Source organism: Callithrix jacchus, chromosome 6, assembly GCF_049354715.1.
Source record: "Callithrix jacchus isolate 240 chromosome 6, calJac240_pri, whole genome shotgun sequence".
In the NCBI taxonomy this organism is placed as follows: Eukaryota; Metazoa; Chordata; class Mammalia; order Primates; family Cebidae; genus Callithrix; species Callithrix jacchus.
In genome coordinates, this window is record NC_133507.1 from 101058259 (window position 1) to 101085627 (window position 27369).

General features: G+C 35.8%; 1 long non-coding RNA gene across 1 annotated transcript in view; it reads right to left on the reverse strand.

Annotated features, from left to right (window-relative positions):
* Window positions 1–12028: 12028 nt before the first annotated feature.
* The window catches only part of LOC118154615 (uncharacterized), a 131786-nt gene continuing 116445 nt past the window's right edge, over window positions 12029–27369 (reverse strand). Inside the window, exon 4 of the long non-coding RNA XR_004744720.3 lies at window positions 12029–12976. This is a non-coding gene — a long non-coding RNA (uncharacterized LOC118154615). The remainder of the gene's footprint in view (window positions 12977–27369) is intronic.

Genomic DNA, 27369 nt, shown 5'->3' on the forward strand with positions numbered 1-27369 from the left:
ATATACAATGGAAAAAAAAATCTGTCCCTACAAATAGATAACACTACTTAATTATTATGAACAATCAGTGACCTTAATGGGTAAGTGGCCTTGTAATTAATTCCAATAAGGTACAAGTGACCATGTTTTAAGGCTTAGTCCCCAGAAATTCATTTGTCTGTTTATTACGGCAAACCTAAAACTGCATCCTGGAAATAATCATATTTTGATATTTTAATTTGAAAATTAAATTTATAAATAAATTTAGTAATAAATAACAACAGATTTATTCTGTGTTGACCCCCTACCTTCTATTCCCACTCCTTAGTTATAACCTCATAACTGTTTTACTGTTTTTTGCTCTTGTAGTGGTTGTCATGAGAAGTATTTATCTTGTCTAGGCATGATTACTATATAGATCCTACCCTATACTGACTCTCTAATGTTATAAGAGAATCTCACACATATTCGCAGCAGGATCAATTGATAAATACAGCTCTGAATTTAAAGATTGTAGCTTTACTTCATCTTGGACATTCCACCAATCTACTGCATGAAAGTTCAGCTATGAGAAAGGAAATTTATGAAGGATTTTCTAAAATCTATCAATTCATACTTGCTCTCAGCAATCTAAAATTGATCCCTTGCTTAACATAAGCTAAGATAAGGATAATAGGTAAACAATATTGGAAGATATCCAGTAGAGCCCCTTTCACTGAATTACATTTTGCTAAGATGTCATTAACTGCACCAAGGGCTATTACAAAAGTGATGCCACATATATCATTGCTATGGGCACTAAAATGATGCTGTTGAGAAAGATCATGACATTACATAATATCCTCTTCTTCAGGGCCATCGGAAAAATTATTTGTCTCAGGAAATTTTATGCATTTTAAAAATTTGGTTTGGTTTCATCATATTTATTCAGAACCTAATGTAACTGATTACCCGTCCCACTTGGCTTTCATTACCATAAAGGTTGAAGTCATATTTATACACTTCAAATCTAGCCAATATGTGCTACTTTGTAGTTTCCATTTTATTACAAACTTCAGTTGTGCCTTGACCTATCATCTTGACTAATTTATCCTATTTTTAAAAGATCCAGCATAATATACATATATATATGAAAAATATATATGCCTATATAAAAAAATGTTCAAAAATGCTTGTAATACGGTATGGGGTATAATAACTACTAAAATCTAAAATACAGGCATAAAGTAAACACTGCAGTGGGAAAAAGGAAGGAATGGCCCAATTATTTTAGGGAAAGTCTGAGGGGGATTTAAAGAAGAGCACCTTGCCAGAAGAATAGGATTCATCAGGCTGAAGAGGGAGGCAGGTATTTCTGCCAAGGGCACAATCAATGATAATGGGAAACACAAGTAAGAAAGTATTTATTTTTTAACAGGGCAGAAACAACTGCATAAATAGGAGAATAAATCCCTATGCAGCATAAACTAAAAAGAAGTTCACCTCCCTCTAAAGAATGTCTATCAAAGCCACTCTTTTTTAGCTCACTGTGCTTGATTAAGCAAAAGCTGAATAGTAGAAGACTGAATCAGCTTACCTTGACATACTGAAGCAGCTGTGTGGGAATCTTAAATTCCACTCTCTGAAAGGTAACAAATACATAGTCACATCTAACTAGAATTGTTGAGGTTTCTTATCCCTGATGTACAAATATAAAATTATTCCAACAAATTAAAGTTAGATTGGTAATATTTTTTGACAGATTGTTAAAGTCCTGGATTACTTTTATTCCTTTGACTTCTACTGGTTATAAAGCCCATGCTAAAGAAACAAGCAGACAAAAAATGAAAAGATAACCATTCCTCTAATTAGCCTCTTTTGTTTTGTTGTTTCCACATGTATTACGAAAGCTTGGCCATTCTAAGACAAGATGCAACCTCAAACACTCAATTTCAGAAAGCATTCTCATACAAAAGTGATGAATTCATAATTGTTAGATACTTTTGCCTTTAAGAGATAGAAATATCTTCAAAGGCAGGACAAGCCTATTGTGCGGATACAGCCATATAATGGTCTTTGAATAAGTGGTCATCTGTCATGTGTTAGCCATTATATATATTGATACAAACATTGCCATATAATCCTTAAAGTGACCTTGAGAGTGAGAAATTAGTAATTCTGACTTACAAGTAAGGAAATGAATAAAGAGAAGCTAAGTGATTTGCTAAGGATCACACAGTTGATGGATAGTAGAACAGGAATTTGTATCTGGACTTCTCTCTTTAGCTTCCTCATTTTTGAGAAAAGTCACCTTGGGCCCAGAATATTAAATCCCATTCTCAGAATAAGTGGCAAAGCCGAGTTCAATGCTTTGATCGACGACTTTTAATTCCACAGGAGAGTTGAGAGCAGATTTGAATGTGAGAGTTGAGTTATAGGTATGTGATTTTTCTCTTACTGCAACTATTTAGAAAACAGAATCTGACTTTATCTTGAGCAGGAAACATTGTTTAGAAATGAAAAAACAATGTTGGGGAGGGTTAACATGGGGAGGAATGCCAGATATAGGTAACAGGGGATGGAGGCCGCAAACCACATTGACTTGTATGTACCTATGCAACAATCCTGCATGTTCTGCTCATGTACCCCAGAACCCTCAAGTGCAATTAAAAAATACATATATATATATATGAAGTAAACCACTGTATATTCCATGAATATGCACAATTATTATTTTTGAATTAAAAAATGAAATTTAAAAAGCTTACTGAAAAAAAAATTATAAATTTGCAAATACCTGCTCAGCCATTTTGCAGTTGATTTTAAGAAGTTAACTGAGGTTAAAGGACATGCATTACAATTAAAGGTAATGCCCAACCAAAGCTGATTAGTGTTTTCTTTCTGATTTAGCTTACTTTGACTTCTTTCTAGAATCTGATTGATGATCAGTTGTGTTTATGTGATTGGTTTTGTATTTTCTTTCCCTTCGGTTTTCCTATGCAGATTTTTCTGAAATGTCTGTATGTTTAGAGGTGGAGATATTGTGACATAACATAAAGAATAGAATCTAAAACATCTCTATCAAGTTATTAATTTATTATCACACAAATATAACTTAACAGAAAATGATCTGTATAGTTTAAACTAGTCCTGTGCATTTCTCTCCTATCATATTTATTTTTTTCTTGCTGTCCAGATAAAACTTCTGTTCTGAATTATAGATTATTTTTATGTTGCAATGTATACCTTTATATCATGTGTCTCAGTGCAGTTTATGAAAATAATTGCCCAAATTATTTCTACTAAGTATATTGTCTCATCACCTGCCTAAGAGTACTTATGTACCACACCCTTAACTATTTTTTTTGAGGTGGAGTTTCACTCTTGTCGCTCAGGCTGGAGTGCAATAGCACAATCTAGGCTCATGGCTGCCTCCGCCTCTCAGGTTCAAGCAATTCTCCTTCATCAGCTTCCAGAGTAGTTGGTATTACAAGTGTCTGCCATGATGCCCAGCTAATTTCTGTATTTTTAGTAGGTGTTTCACCATGTTGACCAGGCTGGTCTTGAACCTTTGACTTCAGGTGAGCCACCAGCCTCAGCCTCCAAAAATGCTGGGATCACAGGTATAAGCCACTGCGCTGGCCTTATGCCACATTCAACAGATTGCTTTGTCAATCTGAATGATCTAAAACAGGATGTAATTATGATTTTAACTTGTACTATTTAATAATGAGCCCCTGAAGCGTTTTGTATGTTTGTTAGCCATACATTATATCTTTATCTCAATTGTCTATTCATATTTTTGGCATTTTTAATATAGATACTTAAAACTATTGTTGTACAAATAGTTTACAAATATATTCTTAATATTAATAATTTATTATATAACCTGTAGATTTTTCTTTCAGACTAAATTTTCTTCATTTTCTTCATGGTGGCTTAGGTTAACAGATTTTTGTTATTTTCTAACTTGCATATACATATATTTGCTTTTAATTTTAATGAAATTAAATATATCTATCAGTTATTTTACGGTTTCTGCTTAAAAATTTTTTTAGATGAAAATGGTTTATATGACTTTGTAAAGGAAAGACTAAATGTAACTATTAGATATTTCTAAGTGAATATCTAATTATTTCAACATCATTGGTGTAGAGATCCTCATTCTGTTCCATTAGTTGGATTCTTTTCACATAATTTTCCTGTCAACTGATTACTCTTCTGGTATTTATTCATTCTACTTTTATCCATATACACATTTATTTTCTCCTTTATAAACATTTCATATCATTTTTGAATAGTGGGTTTAGTGATTTCAGTTTTTATTTTATGATACTATTTTCTGACTGTTAGATTTTATATTTTAATTTTAATTTTTACTGATACTTTATGAGATCATTGACTTTTTCATTGCTATTTTTATAGTGACAAATCTACACTGTTCATGAAGATTTAGATCATAAACATTTCCCCAATAATCTGGAACACAACATCAAATTCAATTATTCAAATTAATTTAAATAGAAATAAAATTAAATTCATGTATATTGAAACTAATTAGCATACTTTAAAGACTATACTCTTGATTTTTAAAAATATTTTAGAACACTGAATATTAATGGCAATTAGTTATGCTATAAGGTTTAAACATTTATGATAAATTAGATAACATCACTTCAGCAAAGGGCAATCTAACTGAGATAAAGTGTTAATTATCTTCAAAGAGATAAACTAGCATTTTATTATAACCATTTGCATCTAAACAAAATAACTGAATTTTATATCACAACCATCTTTTGAATTAAAGAGAAACTAGTATTTAAAAATTATCATGGCACTGCTAACAATCCTGACAATCTTCCTGTCCCCTGAGAAACTCTAAAACACTGAAAAATAAAATACTTTTTTCAGGTATATGTTTCTGATGCCACTGAATCTGGTCATAAAAATAAAGGATAGGTTTATAAACTTCCATTATTTTTGTTTCTTTATTACCAATAGAGTATTACATTTATATAAAGGGAAAATGAGAGATCATACAATACTTTCTTTACTGTCTATGGCAATAATCAAAGAGAATATATTTGTCGCTAGCAATAAGATGAATAGCATCTTTTCCAACATTCTCCCGTCTTCCTCACCTGAAACCTCTGCCTGGTTAGATAACTGAGTAGAGTGAGGTATTTACTAGTGAAACTGACCACTAAAAATCAAGAGAATCTGGTTCCCAGACCGTTTTTTCTAAATTTAGCAAGGCAACTTTAGTTAATGGCTACAGTTTTTTACCTTAATATCATCTATGGTAACAGAAAGACTTATAAATAAATGTTTGTGAATACTGATATATATCTAATATTAACAAATATTTCAAATATAAACAATATAGATTTAAAATTCAATAAATAAATCATTTAAATAAAATGCAAATATTGGTAATTAAAAGTATTGGTAAGTTTCAGCACTAATTATTACCTAGTTGATGTACAAATAATGAGGACCAAGGGGAAGTATGTTTGCTTCGATGTTCTCTCTCAAAATTTACTGTAAACAACATGAGAAAATATACTGCCAAATATACAAGGAAATTATTTAAGCTTGCACAGTGAAATATGAAGATACTTGCAGGTAAGGTAACGTACATGCTGAGAGACAGTCCATGCCTTCTTAGACCTCAGGATTAATGTAGTTTATTTCAAAGTGTCCCTGTCTTGATTAATAACCCTTAATTAAAGTTTAAATGTTAAGTCCATGGATTAGCCACAAAGTGCTGGAAGAGGACTAGGAGATCTATCCTCTCCTAGTTCTAGAGCAGGAGAGTAGCAGTTGGGGAATCCATGAAGCCAAGTGTATATTTTATACTCCCTCCATGTGAAAAACAAAAATACAAAGCACATACTGAATTTCAGTTAATTTGCATGCTATTCATAGTGCTACGGGTTAGTAATTCTCAAACCACTTCTTGTGTGTTCTAAATTTGGGTAAAAGAGTACTTATACTAAATATAAGAAATTGGATAATTTAGGTTCCTAACTTTGAGTACTGACAGGGTATTAAAAAATGACACACCAGCAGCAATGGATTACACTTAGTCCATTTTGTAGGAATTTAATTCCAGGGCTAACAAACGGAAAATGTAACATGATCATAGAAGAGTTTGATATGCAAAATAGCAAAGAAGTTCTCAAAGAATAAATGAAGCCTATCAAAAGAAGACAATAATCAAAATGAATGTATTTCCACTGAAAAAATAGGGAAGAATTTAAATATAATAATTAATGATGTTAGTGAAGAATTATCACCCACTAAATTTAAGAAAAATATGCGTTAAGTCCATGCTGCTATAAGAAAAAATGAGAGAGAAAGAAAGGTCCCTCTTTATAGTATAATGTCATTACAGAATGAATTACAGAATGAAAACGTAATTAATAAATATTAAACCTGGTGGGGGTTTGATGAATAATACAAACTTTACATAACTGAAGAACATAAATATTTTCACAACATTATGTGTTCATTTTAAAAAGTAATATACTAACTTTATGGTAGAAGTTCTGGTAGACACTATGTTAACTAAGTTAACAAAATCAACAGCATCAATAATGGACAAAGACTGCTATATGGTTTGGCTGCGTCTCCATCAAATCTCATCTTGAATTCCCACATGTTGTAGGAGGGACCAAGCCAGAGGCTATTGAATCGTGGAGGCAGGTCTTTCCCATGCTGTTCTCATGATAGTGAATAAGTCTCATGAGATCTGATAGTTTTATAAGAGGGAATTTTTCTGCACAAGCTCTCTCTCTCTTTGCCTGCTGCCATCCATGTAGGATGTGATTTCCTCCTCCTTGCCTTTTACCCTGAATGTGAGGTCTCTCCAGTAATATGGAACTGTAAGTCCGATAATCATTCTTCTTTTATAAATTGGTCAGTATTGGGTATGTAATTATTAGCAGTGTGAAAATGAAATAATACAGTTAATTGGTACCATTAGAGCATTGCACTGCTGAAAAAATACCAGAAAATGTGGAACTGATTTTGGAACTGAGTAACAGGCAGAGGTTGGAACCGTTTGTAGGGCTCAGAAGAAGACAGGAAAGTGTAGGAAAGTTTAGCACTCCCTAGAAATTTATGGAATGGCTGTGACCAAAATACTGATAATGATATAGACAATGAAATCCAGGCTAAGGTGGTCTTAGGTGGAGATGAGAAACTTGTTGGGAACTGGAGCAAATGTGACCCTTGTTATGTTTTAGCAAAGAAACTGGCAGCATTTTACCCCTGCCCTAGAGATCTGTGGAACTATGAACTTGAGAGAGATGATTTAGGGTAACTAGCAGTAAAAATTTCTAAGGAGCAAAACATTAGAAGGTGACTTGAGTACTGTTATATAAAGGCTATAAGGTTATACATTCAGTTATATAAGGAAACAGCATACAAGTTTAGAAAATTTGCAGCTTGACCATCCAGTACAAAAGAAAATCCCATTTGCTGGGGAGAAATTCAAGCTAGCTGCAGAAATCTGCATAAGTAATGAGGAGCCCAATGTTAAACCCCAAGACAGTAAGGAAAGTATTTCCAGAGCATATCAGAGGCCTTCATGGCAGCCCCTCCCATCACAGGCCCAAAGGCCTAATAGGAAAAAGTGGTTTTGTGAGCTGGACCCGAGGTCCTTCTACTGTGTACAGCCCATGGACTTGGTACCCTACATCCCAGCCACTCCAACCATGGCTGAAAGGGGCCAATGTAGAACTCAGGCCATGGCTTCAGAGGGTGCAAACCCCAAACCTTGGCAGCTTCCATGTATTGTCAAGCTTGCAAGTGCACAGAAATCAAGTGGGGGTTTGGAAACCTCTGTCTAGATTTCAGAATATAAATGGAAACACCTAGATGTCCAGGCAGAAGTTTGCTGCAGTAGCGGGGCTCTCATGGAGAACCTCTGCTACAGCAGTGCAATAGGGAAATGTGGGGTTGAAGCCCCCACACAGAGTCCCCACTGGGACTCTGCCTAGTGGAGCTGTGAGAAGAGGGCCACTGTCCCCAAGACCCCAGAATGATAGATCCACTGACAGGTTCGACCGTGCACCTGGAAAAGTCATAGTAACTCAATGCCAGACCATGAAAGCAGCAGGAGGAAAGCTGTAACTGCAAAGCCACAGGGGCAGAGCTGCCCAAGACTATGGAAACCTACTTCTTGTATCACTGTGACCTGGATGTAAGACATGAAGTAAAAGGAGATTATTTTGGAGCTTGAAGATTTGACTGCTGGATCTTGGACTTGCATGAGGCCTGTAGCCACTCTGTTTTTGTCAATTTCTCCCATTTAGAAGGGGTGTATTTACCCAATGCCTGTACCCCCATTGTATCTAGGAAGTAACTTACTTGGCTTTTGATTTTCTAGGCTCATATGCGGAAGGGACTTGCCCTGTCTCACATCAGACTTTGGACTGTGGAATTTTCAGTTAATGCTGAAATGATTTAGGACTTTGGGGGACTGTTAGGAAGGCATAATTGATTTTGAAATGTGAGGAAATGAGCTTTATGAGGGGCCAGGGATGGAATGATATGGTTTGGCTGTGTCCCCACTCAAATCCCATCTTGAATTCCCATGTATTGTGGAAGGGACCCAGTAGGAGGTAATTTAATTATGTGGGGCAGGTCTTTTCCATGCTGTTCCCATGACAATGAATAAGTCTCATGAGATCTGACAGTTTTATAAAGGGGAATTTCCCTGCAAAACTTCTCTATCTTTGTCTGCTACCATCCACGTAAGATGTGACTTGCTCCTCCTTGCCTTTCACCATGATTGTGAGGCCTCCCCAGCCATGTGGAATTGTAAGTCCATTAAACCTCTTTCTTTTATAAATTGACCAGTCTTGGGTATATCTTTATTAGCAGCATGAAAATGAACAAATACAGAATGACATTCTATTTGTACTGATGGTCCACTAAAGGATATCAATGTCTCTGTGGTATTTCTCCCAAAAGTCTCTAACCTAAATATAATCATTAGGAAATATCAGACACACCTAGATTAATGGATATTGTATATGGCTTATGTCTTTCAAAAATTTTCAAAGCTACAAAAGCTAGAAAAGTGCTAAGGGTATGTTCCATTCAACTGAAGTGGCTAATCTGATGCTAATTTCAGGAAATCCTCAGATTGAGCTACGGCCAAGATGACAGTGGTGATGAGAGACAGTACTGAAAGTACTATTGAGAGGTTTTTACAAAATGAATATGCACCAGAATTATATAACAGCATTGTATCAATGATAAATATCCTGGTTTTGATTATTCTCTTGTAGTTTTGGTAGAGAAGGTCCTTGTTTTTAGGGAATGGTACCTCTATCCTCAAAACATTAAAAGTTTTTTGTACTATCCTTTCAACTTCTCAATAAGTTTCAAATTTTGTAATACAAAAGGTTATAATGTATGGTATAGAGAAAATAAAGACTGATTTTCTTTATCATTAATAAATGTCCTTTTTACCAGAGCTGGGTTGAACTAGATATTCACTTTAATTATTGAGTTACAACTTACCCATCAACGATTAATCAGGCAGTATTAAATTGGCAATATTTGTGCCTATGGTATTACACCACAAATTTGGAGAAATAAAAGACACCTTGGACATGGTTCAGTATTCATAAAGCTCTTAATCTGGTTTAAGAATCAAAACTTTCAAATTTAAATATGACTAATGAGTTGGGTGATATGTGGAATATTAAAGTATGGAGAAGAAAACAGACCTTGAAACGACCACACTATGAAACAGTGGATTTATTGAATGAGCACCCTCATGGTTTATCCACTACCTCTGGGTGAGAGAAGTAGAAATCCAGGGGGAAATGTGAAGTGAGAAAAGTATTTATTGAGCATCTAATATAGGCTTGGCATCAGGCTCAGTGTTTGCTACCTTATTTATTTGTCATTGCAATGCTGTGAGTTTTGTTTTTTTATTTCTCGCAATTTAGAAATTGGAAAATCATTACTGAGAAAGCTTAAATAACTTAACCAAGATTGTGAAGTCAGGATTTGCATTCGTGTGGCTCTCATTTCAGAGACAATTCCTCAAATAAATATGACCAAAAAAAAGACATTAATAAACCATCTTAATCTATCTCTTTGATTTTCCCATTTAAAAAAGAGAGTGTTTATACCAACCTACAGTCTATTTCATCCCTAATCTAACCAGAAAATTAAGATAACTTTGCCAAATTCCTTCGTTAACATGCTACTAACAGACTCCATACAAAGGAAGCCTCCATATCCTGTTAGTCTTCACTATTGTGAATGTCCCTATCTATAAAATGCATTTACATGTTGTACCAGGACCATTCTGATTGCTTAAGTCAAATAAGTTAAACTGAAATGTATAGTTTTATAAGTAAAAAGTATCATTTAAGCTATACAATTATTAGAGTATAAACTAGGGATTTTTACCCAAAATTGAGTGATGATGTTCCACTTGCATGTTGAATTTGGTTCAGGGCACAACTAATATGGTGAAGAAGAACTTGAGAAGAAGTGTAGCTGCTCCATAATGTGTGATTAGCTTTGTCCTTGAAGTTATTACTAAAACTTAACACTGAATGTGATCTCTAATTTATATGCATCTGAACAGACAACTCAACATTTTGTGTTATTGTATCATCCTTCCATGGTATTCTCCTCTTTAAAAACCTTTTATCATTCCATTTGTTGATTTAATATACACTTACTGAGTACTCACTATTTGTCAATAATTGGTTGGGGCACCATATATAGAAATGGCCAGATTCAGTCAAGTGCCATTTCAGTCATCATGACCTCCTTGCCAGATTAGATTTGATGTTTTTCCACTATGTTCTTATGGCATTTTGAACACATGTCTATTTTGTTGTAACATTTACTCCATTATCATACCATTCATTAATATATCTGTGTACTAGTATACAAACAAGTTTATAAAGAGAGAAACTAATTATTTCTTCATTGTAACCTTCTTAATAACAAGCATAGTGCACTGCAAAAAAATAAATAAATATTTGTGAGAATATAAAAGAGATTTATATTTGCTTCTTATGTTATTCTTACTTGCCCTCTGGTCACTACTTGGTCAGAATTAATAAAAGATCTCTATCCAGCACAAAAGCTTCAAGTAAAAAAAAAATAGAATTTTAAAATTATCATTTCATTGGTTGACCTCTGTGGGAAAATATGGTTATCTTTACATTTATAAAGCCTTTTCTTCCATTCCTTTACTTCTTTTTTCCCTAAGGACTTTGCTTTAGAAATGTAGAAACGCAAATGCCACCAGAGAGAGAAGTTAACTTTAATACCATCCTCTTATTTAATTCTAAGAAATTTGTGTTGATAATAATTAAGTTAATCCTGTATCTTCCAAATTTATTAAATGGCTTCGCAACAAGTTTACTGTCTTTATTCAGCACCCAGCTTCCCTGTGTGAATGAGACAAAGTGCTGCCTTTGTTAATGTGTTCTGACTACTCAGCAGCAATTTCTTAGAATTTATGAATTTAAGATAATAAGTTGTAAAAGATAAATCCTTCCATTTATCCATGTTGAGAAGACTTATTCATTCACTTGTGCTAAACTCTATAGTACTTGTGAACTCTATAACTTAATTAACATTTTTTAAAACAAAATAAAAATAGCAAGAATTTTGTATTTTCCCATTCTTCTCTGTTTCATAATTGCATTTCATTTTTCCTATAATGCTACAGTTCTGCAAATACAGCCAATTTTTTTGAGTAATTAGGTTGTCTATTTTGGGTAAATATGCTACACAGTGTGAGAATGTATAAAGTATCTGTGTGACTTGATATAAATTGTGTTAATTAAACACGCTATTGTTTAGAAGTAACATCTTAAAACAACCACCAGAGAATTCATTTTTAATGTGGTAATCAAATTCTGGTCCTTGGAAGGCTTAAGCTTAATGAGCTCCAGGAACAACAATCAAGTGAAGATTTTTTTTTTTTCAGTAACCAGGGCAGAGAATAGGGTAAATTTCAGGCATCAATGCCACTCTGCAAGGCAGTCATCAATTGAGACAATATTGAAGACAGAACTGAGAAAATAGAAGTAAATGTTTAATGAGTATGTATTGTAAATTACAAACAAGACCATGTGTTAAGTAATATACATGGAATTTCTTTTCTAATCTGTTCCACAACCATATGGGAACATGTTGTTTTCTCTAAAGACAGGGATCTAGAATTCAGTTCCAGTAAGCAACCAACAAAGAGATCAAAGATTAAAGTAAATAACTTCATTGGGATGCATATTTTAAAACAACAAAGTAATGGCATTTTCTAAATTAGCAAGGCCTATTCAAAAGGTGGGTACAGGGTTGGGTAAAGAGAGAATGAGAAAAGCAGACTAGAAAGTCGGAGAGAAGAGAGGTTAGAGAAAGTAAGAGAGTGGGCAAATCCTGGGTTTCTGAAGCTTATATAATTGGAGGGGACCTCCTCATGGCGAACAATACAAAGTTTTTAATATAGAAATTAAATATGGAGTCCTGAGAAGACACCCATGAAAGCAAGTGGCTTTAAAGATACCCATCCTAGTTATGTTTTCCTACATATTAAATTATTCCCCAAATTTACAAATTAAATTTTCCTATTATGTTTAACATCTCTGGAGTTGGATAGGATCAACTAGTAAGTATTAGCTTAGGGCCCCTCATGTCGTTGGAATTACAGAGAAGGCTGGAGTCATCTGAGTCCTTGACAAGCTGGACAACCAAAATGACTCATTCACAGGACTGTCAATTTGTACAGGCAATCACTGAGCATGTAGCTACGAATCTAGACCATAATCTTAGCTTGTCTTCATGGCCTCTGCATGTGACTTGTGCTTCTCACGAAATGGAATCTGGGTTCTGAGAGCCAGTATCACAAGAAGCAGCTTTCCAATAGAGTCGAAGCCAATTTTGCCAGTCCTTTTCAAGAGTTGCCTGGAAGTTGCCACACCATCACTTCCACTGCATTTCATTGGTGAAGCACTCACAGGTCAATCTAGATTTACAAGAGAAGGGGAGAAAGCCAAGATAGCCAATTAGACAAAGCCCGGAGGAACACTGGGAAGATTGGCACACTCTGAGCAGGTCTTTTAAGGGAAGGCATTGAGAGTGGGTGGAGGGAGGACATGGATGCTGAGCTGCAAAGGGAGAAAGCTGGAAACTCTGTATGGGGCTAGCGAGCACCAGGACTGATTCCTGCCCTCCAGCAACTCCTAGTGAAGGTAAGCTGAAAAGGCATGGAATGGAACATGCTTACCACAGATTTCCAGAATCTTAGCTGCAGGAGACCTGATGACCCTCACAGACACATGAGATGGCAGGGAGAGCTGCTTAGAGAGGTTATAGGGATGGGAGTCTGGCCCGTATGTAGTCCACAGAGCTTAATGTTGGAATGTCAGGAGTGCAGTAGAGACAAGGATGCCCAACCCCTAAGGCTTGACATGCTCCTACAGGAGATGTTACCCATAAGTGACTATTGGATTTAGAATGAGCAGGGTGGCCTTGCCTGTGAGATAGGGTCAATCTGATCTGAGTGTTCTCCTGTCCACTTGCTTCTCCTGCAGCCCCAGCCTGGCACTGTCCACTTGCAGCACAGCTTTGGATGACCAATCAGGTTGCTTCTCAGTGCTCTCATTATAGTTGTTTTACCAGAATATCACACATGATCATCAGAGAGCTTCAGTAGACCAGCCACTGCCAACATGTGCCAGCCTACCTGCAGCCTTCCGTAACCTACCCTTCTCCCTTTGCAGCCTTCCCCCACTACCTTGCCATTCACATTTGCCCACAGCCATCCCCACATTGCTCTGCTGGCACACACAGGGGGGCTTACTCCCCACACTCTGCCAGCCTTCATCTATGCATAGACCCCACCAAACACTGCTGCAGGTGGAAGGACAACTAATGCCCTGCTCATTGCCTGATTATGTGCAGGCACTGGCCATGTCATCATTACCTATGTGAATGCTCACTCAGAGTCCAGCATCCCCAACCCTAAGCCCTGCCCCTGGTGCAGCTGCCACTGCCAGTGTTAATGTGCACAGGAACAATGGTGGCCCGGCCCCGACCAGCACTCTATCATTGCTCCTGCTAGCACGAGCACACACAGAAATGCCAAAATCCACTCCTGCCAGTACCCTACCCTAGGCAAAGTACCTATACTCTGCTATGCTACTGTGACTCCTGGTAGGCACAGGCGAGCATGGAACCCACTGCCACCACCCCTAGAAAGCATTTTGGCTGGCACCACCCATTACAGTGTTGTGGCCAGGAGAATCACCTCAGGCCTTCAGGCACAGCATGTTTCTAACCTTAAGGGGCCACAGAAAAAGCTGAAAGGCAGGGTACCAGTCCCCGCAGGGTTAAACCATGTAGACCAGGAGTGCTGAGCTGAGCCTCGGCCTCCTGAAATCTTTCAGAAACAAAGCCAGTAAACTGAACCCACTTTATACCACAATCAAACCCCAAAGGGCATCAAAGGAGATAAAAGCAAAAATCCTATCCAAAGGACAGCAACTTCAAAGACTGAAGGAACATCGGCATATAGATAAGAAAAAATAGCACAAGCACTCTGGCAGCTCAGAAAAAAAGAATGTCTTCTTACTTCTTAAGGAAGTGTGGTTATTAACCAGTCTAAAATGGCTGAAATGACAGACACAGAATTCAGAATATGGATAGAAGAAAAGATCATCAAGATTCAGAAGAAAGTTGAAACATAATCCAAGGAATCTAAGGAATACATTAAAATTATACAGGAATTGAAAGATGAAATTGTCATTTTGAGAAAGAACCAAACTAGTCTGATGCAGGTGAAAATAATCATTTCAAGGATTTCAGAATAAGACTGCAAGTATTAACAGAGTAATCAACCAAACCGTGGGAAGAATCTCAGATCTTGAAGCCTGGTTCTCCAAAATAACTCCATCAAACAAAAATATAGAAATAATAATAAAGAATGAACAAAACCTCCAAAAATATGGAATTATGTAAAGAAATCAAATCTATGACTCACTGGCATTCCCAAAAGAGGAGAAAAGAAACCAAGCAATTTGAAGAACATATTTAAGGAAATTATTCATGAAAATTTCCCTAACTTGCTACAGAAGACAACATTCAAATTCAGGAAATGCAGGAAACCTCTTTGAGATGCTGCACAAGATGACCATTCCTAAGACAAATATTCACACAATTCTCCAATATCAAAATGAAAGAAAAAGACAGAGAAGGGACAGATCACCTATAAGGAGCACCCCATTTATCAGGCTAACAAAGAGCAGACCACTCAGCAGAAAGCGTGCAAGTCAGAGAGACTGGGGGCCTATATTCAGCGCTCTTCAACCAAGACTCTCATATCCAGCCAAACTAAGCTCCATAAGCAAAAGAGATATAAGATCCTTTTCAGACAAGTAAATGCTAAGGGAATTCAAAGACCTACTAGACCTACAAGACCTGACTTACAAGAGGTCCTGAAGTGCATAATAAATATGAAAAAGAAAGACCATTAGCAGCTGCCACAAAAAACACACATAATTACCTGAATCGCTGACACTATAAAGCAAGCACATAATTAAGTATGTATAATAACCAGCTAACAACATGATAACAGAATAAAATCCACACGTATTAACATCAACTGTGTATGTAAACGGATGAAATACACACTTAAAAGACACAGAGTGGCAAGTTGGATTAAGAAATAGTACCCAACTCTATGCTGTCTTCAACAGATCCATCTCACAATCAGTGACACCCATAGGCTCAAATAAAGTAATGGAGAAAAATCTACCAGCATAATGGAAAACAAAAAAAGCATGTACCATATTTGAATTTCAGAAAAATGAAAAAGCTGACTTTAAAACAATAAAGATTAAAAAAAAAGACAAAGAAGGGCATTACACAATAGTAAAGAGGTCAATTCAACAAGAAAATCTAACAATCCTAAATATGTATTTACCCAGAAAAAGAGCACTCAGATTCAAAACACCAAGTTCTTAGAGCTCACTGAAGAAACTTGACTAACCACACAATAATGGTGAGAAACTTCAACATCACACATTAGATCGTTAAGGCAGAAAACTAACAAAAATATTTGGGGCTGGAACTTGACACTTGACCAAATGGATCTAACAGACATCTACAGAACTCTTACCCCAAACAAGAGAATAGTCGCTCTTCTCATCGGCACACAGCACATTATACCAACCACACTCTTAAACCACAGTGTAATACAAGTAGAAATTAATGCTAAAAAAACACTCAAAACCATATAATTACATGGAAATTAAACAAATTTCTTACTGAATAACTTTTGGGTAAACAATGAAATTAAGAGAGAAATCAAAAAATCCTTTAAAGCTAATAAGAACAAGTATATAACATATGAGAATCTCTGGAACACAGCAAAAACATTGGTAAAAATAAAGTTTACAGTGTTAAACACGCACATCAAAAAATTAAACATCTCAAAATAAGAACCATTATTGCAACTAGAGGAATTGAGAAAGAAGAAGAAAACAACCCCAAAGCTAGCAGAAAAATATTAAATAATGCAAAACAGAGTTGAACAGAATGAAACTGGGAGGTGAAAAACCATGCAAAAGATTAACACACTTATTAATTGGTTATTTGACAGACTAAATAAGACTGATAGACTTCTAGTTACACTAATAAAAAAGAGAAGACATACACATAATCATAAATGACAAAATGGACTTTACAACTGATCCCTGAGAAATATGGAAAACCCGCAGACACTATTAGAAAAAATTATATGCATTCAAACTAGAAAACCTAGAGGAAATGAATAAATTCCTGGAAATATACTTATCCTGGAAATATATTTATCCCAAAGTTGAACCAGGAAGAAATTAAATCTCTGAAGAGAAAAATAATGAGTTCCAAAAGTGAATCACTAATAAAAAGTCTACCAACCAGAAAAAAGACCAAGACAAGTTGGAATCACAGGCAAATTCCTCCAAATATATAAGAAACAGCTGATATCATTCCTACTGAACTATTCCAGATAATTCAGGATGAGGTACTTCTTCCTAAATCATTCTGTGAGGCCAGTGTCATTCTGATACCAAAACCTGGCAGAAACACAGCAAAAATATAAAACTTAAAACTTCTGGGCAATATTCCTGATGAACATAGATACAAAAATCCTAAACAAAATACTAGCAAGCCAAATCCAGCACCACATCAAAAAGCTAATCCACCACTATCATGTAGGCTTTATCCCTGGGATGGGATGGTAGTTCAACATACAAAAATCAATAAATGTGATTCATCCCATAAACAGAACTAAAATAAAGCTACATCATCTGCTCAATAAATGCAGAAAAAATTTTGATATAATTCAACATCCTTCATATTAAAAATCCTTAACAAACCAGGCTTTTAAAGAACATACCTCAAATTAATAAGCCTTCTATGACCAACACATAGCCAACATCATACTAGACATGCAGAAGCTAGAAGCATTGCCCTTGAGTACCAGAAGAAGACAAGGATGCCCAATCCTACCACCCCATACAACATAGTAATGGGAGTCCCAGCCAGAGCAATCAGGCAATAGAAAGAAACACAAGGCATCCAAATACGAAGAGAAGTCGAACTACCTCTGCATATAGATTATATAATTCTGTAGCTAGAAAACACCATAATCACTGCCTAATAGCTCCTAGATCTGATAAACAACTTCTGCAAAGTATAAGGATACAAAATCACTGTATAAAAATTAGTAGCATTTCTATACACCACCAACATTCAAGATGAGAGCCAAAATCCAGAATGCAATCCAATTCACAATAGCCACAGAAAAAATAAAATACTTAGGCATCTAGCTAACCAGGGATGTGAAAGATCTCTACAACAAAAATTACAGAACACTGAAATAAATCAGAGATGATATAAAGACATGGAAAAAGATTACATACCCACGGATAGGAAGAAAAAGTTTTATGAAAATGTCCATACCGCCTAAAGCAATTTAGAGATTCAACACCATTCCTATCAAACTACGCATGTCATTCTTCACAGAACTAAAAAACAAAACAAAACAAAAACCTATTTTAAAATTCGTATGAAACCTAAAAAGAGCCTGAATAGCCAAGGCAAGAAAAACAAAACTAGAGGCATCACACTATACTACAGGGCTACAGTAACCAAAACAGCATGGTAGTGATATACAAGTAGACACATAGATTCATAGAACAGTTGAGAGAACCCAGAAATAAAGTCATACACCGACAACTATCTGTCCTTTGACAAAGTTGTCAAAGCAATCGGGAAATAATAACTGGCTAGCCATATGCAGAAATTGAATCTAGACCCCTTCTGAAGCAGCCTTGTTTTATGGGATGATACCGAAGGTTCATTTTTCTCACGACAAGGAAATCAAGGGCATGGAAACACAAGAAGTGAGGCTAAGAGCAGAGATTTAAATGGAGAAAGAAAGAGAAGAGTGTCCTGCAGAGAGAGGGGTCCAAAAGAGGTTTCCTGTGCTAAGTGAAATGCAGGGGAGTTTATAGATGAGCTTGAGGAGGTGGTGTCTGATTTACACAGGGTACAAAGATTGGTTTGACCAGGTGTGCCATTTGCACAGGGCATGAAAAGCCAGCTGCCCCACCCTAATCTTTTATTATGCAGATAGGCTCTCTGCCTGGCCGACACTGTGTTACCTGTTTCTTTATTGTACGTGTGATAATAAGAAAAGGGACGATGGAGCCTCCATGCTGGGGATATGCCTAGCTCCCAGTTAGCTCTTTTCCATTAGCACAGCTGTTGTCATTCACCCATGCAAGCTTCTAGCTTGCTTATCTACATTTGAAGTTTGATTTTGCAAGTTGCTCTGTGTTAGAAAAAAATAATTTGGGGGACTGGTTTTTATTAGAAGGGAAGCTTTGTCAAGGACTCTTTTACCTTCACTGCATGCCTAAATAATTTCTTTCTCTCTCCTGTCACTTACAAACACCAGATACAGAATGACCTCACGATGAATTAAAGACTTAAACCTAAAACTTAAAACTATGAAAACCCTGGAAGATAACCTAGGAAATAAATACCATTCTGGAAATAGGAATAGACAAATATTTCTTGAGGATGCCAAAGGCAATTGCAACAAAAATGTAAGTTGACAAATAGGCCTAATTAAACTAAAGAACATCTGCAAAGCAAAAGAAACTATACACAGACTGAACACACAACCTACAGAGGGGGAGAAGTTATTCCAAACTATGTATCCAAGATAGTTGTAATATCTAGAATCTATAAGAAACTTTGATAAATTAACATGCAAAATACAAATAACTCTATTAAAGAGTGGGCAAAGGATATGGACCCTTTTTTAAAGACAACATACACAAGGCCAAGAAGTAGTATATGAAAAATGCTTAACATCACTAATCATTACATATGTGCAACTGAAAACCATGAGATACCATCTTACACTAGTCAGAATGGCTATTATTAAAAAGTTAAAAAAAAATAACATGCTGTCAATATTGCAGAGAAAAGGGATTGTTTATGCATTGCCATTGGGAATGTAAATTAGTTCAGCTATTGTGTAAAGCAGTCTGGCAACTTCTCAAAGAACTTATAAGTACCATATGATTCATGCAACCATATATATACCCCCCCCACACACACATTATACATACATATATATATGAATGGAAATCATTCTACCATAAAGACACACGCATGTGCATGCTTATTGTAATACTATTCACATTAGCAAAGTCATGGAATCAAACTAAATGCCCATCCATGGTAAAACAGATAAAATGACTAGGAGAATCAAGTGAGCTAAGAGAATCAAGATTATCAGTCATAATTATTTTATATTATATATGGGAATACTGGCCAAAGAATACTGGCCAAAGTGAGTTTTTTGAAATTACATAGGAAATGAGTAACAGATTCAGATTAATTTTAGCATGGGCATGGTGGCTCATGCCTACAATCCTAGCACTTTGGGAGGCTGAGGTGGGAGGATCACCTGAAATCAGGAGTTTGAGACCAACCTGGCCAATATGGCGAAACTTCATCTCTACTAAAAATGCAAAAAATTAGCTGGGCATGGTGGCAGGAGCCTGTAATCCCAGCTACTCAGGAGGCTGAGTCAGGAGAATCACTTGAACCCAGGAGATGGATGTTGAGGTGAGCTGAGATCATGTCATTGTACTCCAGCCTGGGCAACAAGAGCAAAACTCCACCTCAGAACAAAATAAAAAGATTAATTTTAGATTTTACAACATAGTAAAATTGAATTAAAAATGAAAACATTTTTATTAAAAGAACTAACAGTTTTTTTCTTAAAAAGAATTAAGAATTTTTCTTATGTACATTTACCCAAGTTGAAATATAGCCGCATTAAAAAAGGTTTGCCAAGTGAGAATGTGGGATATTTGCTCGAACATACGTTCTTGGATACATTATAATGTGAGCTTCCTGAAGGAAGAGAATATGTCTGCTTTGCTCAACTTTGCATCTCTAGGATTTACCACAATGCTTGGCACATGATATGTAAATGCTAAATCAATATTTTTAAATACATTAAGTAATGAAAATAGTTTTTATTATTTTAACTTTCCAAAATATTTTAAAGGCAATATACTTTGCATGTCTGGTTTGTATCTCAAATCATCAATCAGGTTGTATTCTAGGTATCTTGTTTCCTACCCTATTTCCAGGAAGTGCACCAGTCCTAGAAAAGCATGAAGCAGAGCCATTCTCATTGGTTCACAGACCTGCAACTTTATACAGATCTGCTCCAGCTGTCCAGAGGCCTATTAGCATGATATTTCTACATGCTTGTATGTTACCGACTTCTTCAGTGCTTTATTATGGGACAATAGCTGAATAATAGAAGATTTTTTCCCTTTATTATTGTTCCTTTGTTTTAAATTTTGTTTGCTATTTTTGGTTATTTTTGTTGGTTTGTTAAGTTTTTGGTTTGAAAAACTGAATAAAAGAAACTATCTAAAATGCTCACTTTTTAATATAATGCATAAATTAATAGTATCATTCCATATATCAAAATGTAGAATTTGAAGGTGCACATTCACCCAAGGAGTAGGAACAATTTCTAAAGCAAGACAGAAAACAGCTCATGATAAATGTTTCCCACATTACAATTTAATTTTTGTTTAAACCTTTAAAATGGTTTAAAGTAGATTCTAGAGTTACATAAATAACAAACTGGTCAATTCTCCTGTTGCTTGTACTCCCCTCATTTTAAGCCTATTTCATTAAGGGACGATAGAAATCATTAAGCTAAGTGCATATTCTGCATATTAAAATTGTTGTATGCAAAGATATCCAGAAGGTTTTAATTGAAGTGAAACAGTCACGTTACTATCAACGTATTGAGGATAATTGAGGACTGAAGGCATTTTAGATAAGAACAAAAATATTAGTTTCCGATTTTTTTCTCTAGAGAGATATGGAATCAGTGGGGCAGCAGAACTGAGACCAGCATAGCTACCCAAACTATCACACTTAAAAGCTCATCTCATGACCTTCTCAAGTTTTCTCTAGGCCTAGGTTGTATCAGTAAAGGACAAATCCACTGGGTATTTATGTCTAATGAAGAAAATAATAATTATAAAGCAATACAACTGGATAGCTGTTGATGGGATCAATTGATACTGTATAATTTGTTAATTTCATAGTTAGCACACATTTATTTAATTTATATTTAATAATAAAGGGCATTTATTAATAATTTTATTTAATAAGATGCTAAGTGTGAAAATCAGCAATTAAATGTTACTTGCAAAAATCACCAGTGTTTCTTGGCAGTACAGAAGGAGACTCACTTCCTGCCTTGGGAAGACAGAAAAGGCTCTGGGCAGTTGAAAGCTGTAATCAGAATTGCAGCAAACCTCTAGAGAAGGATGAACTCTTAGTCTCATCACGCCTGCTACCTTAATGTCAAGACTCCAATTTGGAAAGAAAGGTACTCTGGAACATAAAGTTAGGAACATCTGGGTGATACACTTGAAAATCTTCAATCTCTGTGGCTGCAGAAATAACCTACTTATCCCTGTTGAAAGCTAGGGCTGTCCCCATGCTTAAAGGCAGAGACTCTTCTTAATCTTCCCCCAACTACCTTCTGGCTACAACATCAGTAAGTCTAAATCACAAGATAATGGAGTTGGAGAAGTTCTGGGCCTTGAATGAAAGAAAAAAGCTGCACCCTGAATGGCCTGCAGAACTAGCCACCTTGTATGGGCAAGAATTGGGAGTGTTATGTATGGAAATAAATTTCAAGAGTGTTAAATCAAGGTGGGAGGCAATGAAATGTGAAGTTGGATAAAGGTAAGTTTATTCATGTGGGGTTCCTCTTCTAGTTCATAGGATTTAATACTACAGAAAAGATCCTTGGGGATTGTACTAACTAGTGATCATATGGTTAATGGAAGTGTGGAAAAACCAGTGGAATACAGTAAGTAAAACAGAAGTACTTGAACCACTGTGACAGAGTTAAATAAGGTTTAAAAGGTTCTGAGAACTAGATATGCTAAAGTGGATATAGTACGTAACATAGGGATACTCAGAAGATGTGTTCCTGGTAGATACTTCCTTTACCAAAACAACAAAAAACATATTAATGAGAGAGGCACCAGCATCACTGGGAGGTCCTGGGTATATGTTCTCTGAAGTCCACAGCTGATGGTAGGAAATACAGTTACAGTTACATGAGAGCAGTGGGGAAGGTGGGTTCCTGAAAGGATAGAGGCTAAATTGTTTATTGCTGTAAAAACTAAGTCAGAAAGGAAGCTAGGAACTCAGAATTGTGGAGATAGTTAATAGTATATGGTGTTACCTTCAAAACTAAAAACAAATGATTCTATCTTGTACCTCTCACTACTAAGAAGAAAGCATGGCAAATTGTAAGCCTCCTTTTGGGTTCCTGAGGCAGCATATTCTGCACTTAGGAATCCTGCTGACCACATACATTTGATGACACATCATACTCAGCTTTGAGTGAGGCCAAGAGTAAGCATAGGCTTTGCAGCAAGTCCAGGTTAAGATCTAAGAGGTCCTGTCATTTGGAGTATATGATCCAGTGGAGAATCACAATATAGACCTGTACTGTTCTGGAGCAAGTTACATTGGAAAAAGAGTACTAAACACCTTTCAAAAAACAGTTCCTACTATACAAATTTGTACTTGCACAGAGAGATTGCCTGATGATGGGACACAAACTACCTATGTAGAAAGAACTGCTATAAGCTGGCTTTTATCAGACCTGCCAAGTCATAGGCTGAATTGGCTCAGCAGGAATCAGTTGCAAGATGTAAGTACTGCATTTGTTCCTAAACACAACCATAGGACACAAAATATCTATACAGGAAGTGGCCTAGATCCCCCACATTATCTACCACTTTTCTCCTGGCTTTATTGCATCAGATCACACAAAAAGCTACATGGGAGTCCCTTGACAGAGGAGGAAGAAGTCAAATATTGGTACATGGATGAATAAAATCAGCAGCTTATGCAGATTGAAAATGGGTAACAGTTGTACTATAGCCCTATTTAGAAATGACAGAGAGACAGTGATGAGAGGAAATCCTCCAAGACCGCAAATTTCCAGGTGTTATGCCTGGTCTTCTACTTTGTCTGGAGGTTTTGCCATTTAGAATATATAATCCAGTGAGACCCAGGGTTTTACGGATATCTGTGTTGGGAGAAGATACCATGTAAATTTTATGACAAGGCCTAAAGAAGAATCACAATATAGACATCTATTGTTCCAGAGTAAGTTAATGACATTGGAAGCAGAGAACTAAACACCGTTCAAAAAACTATTCCTATTATGCCAATTGGCCCAGGTCCTGAGGTTAGAATTTATAGGATTCACAGGCTCATTGCTGAATAGAACTAGAAAGAGATATTGTAAGATTGGGTAAAGAAACATATGGATGAAACTATAGAGAATGATTTGTGTGAAGATCTGTATCACATGTTAATATTCTCCAGAGAGCATACACCAAAGTTGAAGCTACAATCAATCAGGTAAACAAAATAACTCAGTTGGTATACAGCAGCCAGCCTCTGCATTGGCCACACCTATGCTAATACAAAGTAGCTACAACGGCTGGGAAGACTATGCAAAAATGCCAAAGCTGTTCCCAAAGCTGATTTATCTATTGCTGCTGCCTAACTGCAAGAAATAAATAGACTAAGTCCTGTATACGTTACCATCCCTCAAAGAGAACACAGACACTTTGTAAGTTGACTACATTAAACCCTTTCATCCTAAGATAGATAACAATCATCTAAAGTGGAATACAATTATATTCTTTGTGCGTGTGTGTGTGTGTGTGTTTGAGAGAGAGAGAGAGAGAGAGAGAAAGAGAGAGACAGAGAGAGAGACAGAGAGAGACAGAGTCTCACTTTGTCAGCCAGGCTGGAGTGCAGTGGCATGATCTCAACTCACTGCAACCTGGGTCTCCAGGGCTCAAGTGATTCTCGTGCCTCACCCTCCCAGGTAGCTGAGATTGCAGGTGTGTGACACCACACCTGGCTAATTTTTGCATTTTTAGTAGAAAGAGAGTTTCACTATGTTGCTCAGTCTGGTCTCAAACTCTTGGCCTCAAGTGATCTGCTCATCTAGGCCTCCCAATATTCTGTGATTACAGGCATGGGCCACCACGCCCAGCTAGAATAGAATACAAATATATTCTTGATATGAATTTCACTTAATCACAAGACCTAAATCAGCACTGTCCACAAGACCTAAATCAGCACTGATATCCTAGAGCTCACAAAATATGTGATCCCTTACGTAGGATCCCACATAACCAATGGACCCACTCTACAGCAAGAAAGTTGTATCATGTTCTGGCACTATCTGGAAGCTAATGACCTCATATGATGCTGGAATAATCTAATGAAGGTATAGCTAAGACACCAGCTACAAAATGATGTCCTGTAAGAATGAGACACTTTCAGCCAGGATTCAGTGTGCACTTTCAATCATGATTGTACATTATTGTGTCGACAGTAGAGTATATAAGGCCAAGACCTAAGTAGAATTCACTGTGACCTAATTGAGGCATTTGTGATTTCCTTTTTCACAACTCTAGGTTTTACAAGTTTAAGTCCTGTCTCCAAGATTACAAAAGTCAATCTCCCATACAGACAAACTAAAAAGGCAATTTGCTATTGTGAAGATTTTCAAAGAATGCCCAGCCAAATGTAGAATAAAATAATAAATGTCTAAGAAGATACAGTGACTATACTTCAGAATAATGGGTCATTATACATGTGGAGGAAGCCTTCAGAATAATCTTATATGATCCTCTGTATTTATCAATGAAAAGATTAAACAAGGAAGTCTGGGAATTTTTCTCATGTTGCATGACTAGCTAGGGATATAAAAATAAGTATAACCTTATTATCTTAATTATCTTTAAATGTATATCCTGACTTGATTGGGGCACTTATTTGAAAAGTTCCATATGAAAAAATTGTATTGTGTGTTATTTTTTCTGTTTGTGTTAAGAAAGGTAAAGGAAATGTGTAATCAGAATAAAATTTTCAGTTTTAATTAAACTAATAAAATAATGGATACAACAGCAAAAAAATCACACTCAAAATTGTTAATAAATTGAATAGCCAGCTAAAAATCAATTGTTACTTTATATTAGGGAAGCAAAATAAAAAACTGTGAAGAATATGTATAATCTCCTAAATATTTCCCAGAGATCAATTTAAAAAAAGGAATAAGAAAGAAATATTTATTAAACTCTCCCAAGGGCATATAAACAGAAGAAATTGCAATGAAAAAAATTAATTAAATCTTTTCATAGTAGATTAAATTCAAGAGCTCCTCTAAGACAGTAATTTTTTACTATAATGTCTGGAGAACAGGAAGAATGATGAAGAAAGCAACATCTTTTCAAGGTATTAATGGGTGGGTGCTGAACTTTTTCAATCCCATGTTAATGGGGGTAGAAGTGGCAAGGAGTAGGAGAGCAGGGATATAGATCAGAGATAGGCATTTTCAAAGTTTTAAGGGGTTTTAGTTAGGTTTAAATTTACCCAGGAAACAGATTATCGTGTTTTCGATGAACTGTGAGGTAGTTTTCCCTTTTGTATATGTTTTGGAGATGAGGAGAGTCACTGTATTCTGGAGCACTTCCTAGCCTGCTTTGTGGCCTAATCTCCACTGTCTGAGATGAGTTCATTAAAGAGTGTAAAAGTAGAAAGGAGTCTTAGAGACACTGATGCTATATGGGAAGGCAGTACTCTATGAACAAACATAACATGACGTAAAACAAAATCAGTGGCATAAGAGGTAGCTTACATGTAGCAATGCTGCCCTATTTATCAGAACTTCTATAGCTTCAATTTGAGCCTCATGTAAGAATTTAGATAAAATACTGCGTGATAACCATAAAAAGTTATTAAAAAGTGAAATATTTTTAGTAAAATTTCTAAAATTGGGACTCTGTCAAGGATAGCAATAGCTATTTGCAATATAACGGATTTATACTACCTCATACTTCTCCTACCACTGCAACATTATATAGATTTAATATATTAAATGGATTTAATATATTAAATATACAAGATTATATATGTGACATATATGAATATATATGTCATATATAAAACCACATGATTTATGTATATTATTTATTCTTAGGTTTAAATGAGAATATCTGGGAAATTTTTCTGTTTCAGGCTTAGGCTGATTTGTATATAACTACTCTGAGGACAGTCAGCTCTTTGTGGTATGGTATCTGAGGAGAGAAAAAAATACTTTGTCCTAAGATGACAATAAATGTTAATTTATACAAGTAGCATGAATTAGTTGGATTTCTTTTTACATGGAGGTTCAGGAAAGAATGATAAAGAGTTAAAGGAATAACTGTACTATAACGTCCATGGAGTTGCATCAGAATAGGCTGACATATCCTGGAACCTCTTGCTATGGAGGCTTAAACTATTCTTAATTTTCTTGAACCATGTTGAAACTATCCTGAGCTGAGTGAGTTCCTCTGTGACTGCATTACCTTGGTATATCCTGATGGAACAAAGAAATAACTTATAAAATTCAGCTCCCTCACCCATTGATTCGTCTATCTATACAGTGTCAACTATCCAGATATTGTGAAACATGAGTGACTGACATTTTCATTTCTCAACTAGTAACTGTGGCAGATTGTTGACCCAGCCTTCCTCTGAAAAAGCCCTTTTTCTGAACTAGAATCTTATTTTAGAATGATTGGCATATATTAAAATCAGACATTTTTGAATTGCTGTGTTATTAGTCTGCTAATTTGCAAAAATAAGAGAAACTGTCAAAAATTTATAGACAAACCATGTTAAATGCTTAATATAAAAGTACACACTTTAATCATTTTATAT